The sequence below is a fragment of the Ctenopharyngodon idella genome, chromosome 3, assembly GCF_019924925.1.
Source record: "Ctenopharyngodon idella isolate HZGC_01 chromosome 3, HZGC01, whole genome shotgun sequence".
NCBI lineage: Eukaryota > Metazoa > Chordata > Actinopteri > Cypriniformes > Xenocyprididae > Ctenopharyngodon > Ctenopharyngodon idella.
In genome coordinates, this window is record NC_067222.1 from 50,329,146 (window position 1) to 50,335,145 (window position 6,000).

The 6,000-nt window shown below is 36.0% G+C and overlaps 1 pseudogene; it reads left to right on the forward strand.

Moving 5' to 3' along the window:
• Positions 1–5,664, forward strand: part of LOC127508797 (glutathione hydrolase 1 proenzyme-like) — a 41,864-nt pseudogene extending 36,200 nt beyond the window's left edge.
• The last annotated feature ends 336 nt before the right edge of the window (positions 5,665–6,000 follow it).

Below are 6,000 nucleotides of genomic sequence, written 5' to 3' on the forward strand. Positions count from 1 at the left end.
ATTCTTACTAGTAACAATTACAATTAGAGAGCTCTACAAATGAATTTTTACTAGTCATATGTCTCCATTAACTTCCATTCATTTTTAGTTGCAGAGCTCTACAACTGAATTCTTACTATTAACAATTCCAATTAGAGAGCTCTCCAATCCAATTATTACTAGTAACAAATACAATCAGACAGCTCTCTAATTCAATTCTTACTAGTAAAAATGCAACTGCAGAGCTCTCCAATTGAAATTTTACTAGTAAAAAAAAATCACATTAAAGATATGTATAATTGCAGAGCTCTGTAATTTAATTAGAGAGCTCTGCAATTGCATTCTCACTACACTGAACAAAATTATAAATGCAACACTTTTGTTTTTGCCCCCATTTTTCAGAAGCTGAACTCAAAGATCTAAGACCTTATGTACACAAAAGGCCTGTCTAAATCTGTGTTAGTGAGCACTTCTCCTTTGCCGAGATAATCCATCCACCTCACAGGTGTGGCATATCAAGATGCTGATTAGACAGCATGATTATTGCACAGGTGTGCCTTAGGCTGGCCACAATAAAAGGCCACTCTAAAATGTGTGAGGTTGAGTCCACTCAACCTCTGGACTCACATCGGGGAAGATGTGCACAGGTGATCCCTTGTAGTAGAGATGCCCTTTATGTCTTGACAGCTTCAGGATTTTTTCCTTGTCAGAAAAATAATGAAAACGAGCAATTATTGCTCGGGCCTCCCTCCTGGCTTCAGCGTGAGAGTCCTGTGCGTGCGGTCTACAGTCATACTGGAGTCATCGGCTCCGAATAACTCCAACAGCAGGTCTTTAATGAAACTAATCAGGCTTCCCACCTCTACTCCTTCTGGAACCCCAACGAATTTTAAATTCTGTCTCTGGCTACGATTCTCCAAATCCATACATTTTTCATGCATTTTCTTGTGATTTTTGGTTATGACTTCATGACCTGTTCTAGTGCTGCCAACCTGTCCACTGTGTCACTCAGTGCATTCCCCATCTCCGTGCACTCACTCGTTGATTCGGCATGCAGTTTGTGTAAGGCGGCCAGCTCAGGAAAGATTTCCTCTCGCAGCACGCACAGGTCTTCTTTCATCTCTTCTCGATTCTTTTGCATCTCCAGATGTAGATTTTCTATTTGTGACTTAATGTCCTTAATCACAGCCTCTCAGTTTGTATGCAGTTCCGTTCTAAGTGCACTCAGTGAAATAGGAGAGTCATCGTCTTGCATATGTTCGTCCATTTTTCTTTCGCCGCTTTCTGTCTTCGTATTATGCTGGGTCGTCGATGTAAGTTTTTTGCACAAGCTCAGTTTCATGTCGAAATGTACATAGCAACGACTCCTTAACAAAAATGCTAACGTTTTACAGACTGACTAGTCTATTGAGCAATAATCACTTATTTATTCGAGAAGCTCCCTTTCTCTGCTATTCAACTAAAGATATGCTGATCACCATCATAGTGACTAAAACTAAACTTTTATTAAAATGTCAATATCTAAACTTCTGTTAATTCTCAATAAGAGGTTTTATATGTATGACAGAGATAAAGTCAAACTGGTTAGTAATAAGTGCAATAAGTGGAAGTCCTTTGTAGTTGTTGTGTCTCTCTTTTTTTTCATTCTGTTTCTTTTCCTTCAATGATTTTGCTTATTAACATCAGGTGTGTTCAATAATGGTTAATCATCACTTAATTATCTTAACTTCAACACTGCTTCAGTGTTATTTTAACACCCTGTAGTGTGGACAAACTGAGGGGTGTTCATTTAACAATGGAGATTTTGCTGTGTATATTTATGCTCTGCTCCGTTGCTTTGTTTTTCTTTTCAATCTTGTTGTTTGGATCTTTTTTTTGTTCTCACAGCTTTGGTTCTGGGGTGATGTCACGCTCAACAGGCATTATATTTAATGACCAGATGTGTGATTTCAGTGATCCTAATTCGGTTCTCAATGAAGTTAACAAAAACAACCTAATTAAACCAGGTAAAAAAAAAAAATGTATGCAATTTCAATGAGTTTCAATAAGTTACAATATTAAGTACAAATAAAACCACCTGTATATACACATAAATGTTCACATGTTCAAATACTATTTGTTTTGACAAGGTAAAAGGCCACTTTCATCACAGTCTCCCACAATAATATTGGACAAAGACAGCGGAAAAGTCAAAATGGTGGTTGGAGGTGCAGGTGGGACAAATATCACCACATCAGTTGCTCAGGTAACAAAAACCCAGCTAACAGAATTTTGTTACAAGAACATTCTCTAAATATTCAGTGTTGGTTCTGGGAACAAAACAAATAAATTATTATTTTCATTAATGGTGAACGTTTGGCTCTGTGTGCTGCCATGCATTTAACTGTTTTTTTATGAGTTTCTTTTTCTTTTCTTTTTTTACAGAGTAGTTGGGGACAGGATTAAAAATGACATTAAAATACAGTGTATTTTCCTGAAGATAACATGGTTCTCAACCTTTTTGCCCTATTAGGAAATATTCCAGGGCCCCCACATGAGTCTTATGGTTCTACATAGCACCATTTGACCAAGGTGCTGTAGAACCTTTAAAGATAGGTGCTAAATAGCACTAAAAGTGGTTCCCCTATATATGATTACAAGCCAATTAACCACTTTTAGTGCTATTTAGCACCATTTTTGTTTGTGGTGTGGTTCATCATTTAGGAAGTGTAAGTAAATGATTAATAAACTATTTAAACATACATTTATGCAACTTATTATTTTGACATATAGTTCATAAATGCTTTATTAATACATATTCCTACTGTAATTCAGGATTAATTCAGGTAGTTATAAAATATTTAGTAGTTGTCAGTTAAATATTTTTGTGAGCTCATCTAAAGTGAGGACTATATATGCCTCGTAAAGCTTTTATGAAGGAGATTTAAAGGATACAGAACATAGAAATACTTATTTCAAGCAAAAAAGAAACTTTACGATGGGTTGTTACGGTCGTGTGTAGTAGAGAGAGCACAGACACGGGCTTCAACATCAAATGGGTTTAATCACAAAAAGCAGGGCTACAATACAACATAAGATAAACAATAGAACAGACAGGGAGTGCTAGGAGTGAGTCCAACTTAAAGGGAGTGCTAATGACAATACACAGGTGCAGGGAATCCAGGGATGGCGGGAAAGCTGACGAGGGAAGCGAGTTCAGGTGAGGAACAGGGAGGATTCTGGGAAACAGTCCAGGAAGGCGTGGTTGTAACATGGGTAACTTGATATAAAATTAAAAATAAACCTCTGCAATGTCACAGAAAATAAAAATTCCTGTACTCCTCCAGAAAACAAAACTGCAGTAAAATGAAACCTTTACAAGCCTTTACAATCTGATATAAAAATAAATCTCTGTAAAGTGTAAACATTGCTGAATAAAAATTTACCAGTGCCAACACCAGATTAAAGGAGTGCCAAAATTCAACAAATAGTCAAAAATAGTTAACTGACCACTAGTAAATGTTTTATAACAACCTGAATTAATTATGAATTACAGTAAGAATATGTGTTAATAAAGCATTTATTAACACACTGAGTAACTATTACTGTATGTCTAAATGATAAGATCTATAAATGTATGTTTAAATATTTTAATAATCATTTACTTACACTTCTTAAATGATCTTATGAACCCCTGACAACTCCTAAATAACTAGTTTGTAAATATTGTAATACTTAATTTAGTGATGATAAAATGATAAATTGATCATTAAAGTATGAAAATACAATTATTAAACTCATTATAGATGTGCTTATAAATCATGAACAAAGCATTTATATCTGTATTTATAAACTGCTTTTTAATGTCTATGAATGAAACTGCTTATTAATGTCCTTATAAATGATGAATTGACTATTTACTAATGCTTAACTAATGCTTCATAGTGTGTAGTTATTATAAAGTACTACCAGACATTTTCATGTTCTTGGAATGTTACAAATCAACGTTCCTAGAATGTTGAATTTTAAATCAAAATTAAGTTGAAAGAACATTTGAGGAACATTATACCTTTAAAACATGTTCCTGTAACATCAAGAAAACTGGATATTTTTTTACATTCCCAGAACCAACATTGAATATTTAGAGAACGTTTTTATAACAAAATTCTGTTAGCTGGGAAACACTGAAGAGAGTTGTTCAATTAAAGCATTTCTCAACTTTACATAACATGACTACAGCACATAACAGAAAGCAATATCAATATGTTTACAGTTGATTATTCTGGATTATTATTCTGGTTTTTTTTGTTTTTTTTTCTGACAAACACTGCTTCAGTGTTACTTTTCACACCCTGTAGTGTGGACACATATGTACACTGAGGGGTGTTAATTTAAAGTCGGCATGAAATCAAAATTGACAATTCTTATTTTTTTATGGACTATTGTAGTATTTATTATCAATAATTTATCCGTGCACTTCATTATTATTTTTAGAATTCATGTGTCCTCATAATCTTTAATCAAAAACATTAACCTCCCCTCCCCCTTCAAAACGACTCATCTTCTCTTCCTGTCACATGCTATGGCGCGAGGGTGGAGCTATCTGGAATTGCAGTGACGTATGGGGTAAATGCTGTCGCTGGGGTAAGCTTCACTTTATAGAGATTAATGCATTAACCACCGCTGATGCCAGTCATTGGGGTGTACAGTACCCTCGAACATGGAAAGGAACCTGTGACACGCTCAGTCAGTCAGGCTGTGTCCACTGGAGCAGAGCAAGAAAACGTGGAGCACAACCGAAAACACTTGCTCTTACCTGCTCGCTCTGCACCAACGCGCCGCCAGTCAGTCTCTCTTGCGCACGCTTTCTCGCTGTTTAGTGCCGTTAACCGTCCTCATCATCCTCAATAAATAAAGTTTTTACAGTAACGTGAGGGTGCTCAGAGTGAGTCATTCATATCTGCCTCCATTTTGTTAGCAACGCCCAACTTCCAACGATCCAATCAATTCCTGAAGGACGAAATTAAGTTCCGCCCTCTGATTTCAGATGTCGTTTCACTCAGATAGACGTCACAGTAGAGACAATCGCAACTTCTGTTTCATACCGACTTTAACACTGGGTATTTTGCTGTGTGTGTTTTAATAAATAAATAAAATAGGTTTGTTTGATTTTTAAATCTATTTGTCTTTTATATAAAAACCTGTTTCTCTCTACTGTCTTTCTTAATTCAGGTGATTCTGGACTATCTGTTCTTTGACTATGACCTGCAGAAATCTGTTTCAGAACCCAGAGTTCAGGTCCCGAGAAATGTGACAAATATAGAAAATAACTTTGATGAGGTAGGATCCTTACACTTGACAACAAAAGTCTGTCATCTAAATTAGATTCACAAAGTCAAAAGAGTGATAATTATACTAATTTTCTCTCTGTGCTGTGTTTATGAATGCAGAATGTAAAACATGGCTTGGAGCAGAAGAATCATAATATAGATAACAAAACTGAATTATCAGTGGTCCAGGCGGTTGTACGACAGGGGGACAAAATCTGTGCTGAATCTGACTACAGGAATTTTGGCTTTCCTGCTGGATACTGAGAACTGCACCTGTGCTCATGCTGCTGTTGACAAACATGTGTTTGACCCTGCAAAAGTAGAACCATTGTCTGACAGCTCCAGAATTGTTTTTGGGGATGCTTTTTGGGTGCCAGGCAATGTGTGACAGGCTATTCATAAATAACATTGTTTTAGCCATCTTGCATTATAATATCACACAGTACCAAAATACGCTGCAAATATTCGTAGAATTCCAGCTTGTCAATTTTTTTTTTATTTCGCTTATCTATTGCTATCACTTACATTTTGAAATCTGCTAATCTCAATATACACTAACAAATACACTTTCCCTTTGATAGTTGCATTGTAAATGAGTTGTTTCAAATCAATAAAGTATGCTGTCAGCTTTAGCCTACTTCATAAGTGTTGGTTGTTCAGTAAATGCAGACATTGATGAACACAATGCAGTGCAGAGTCCTGCATGGGTCCT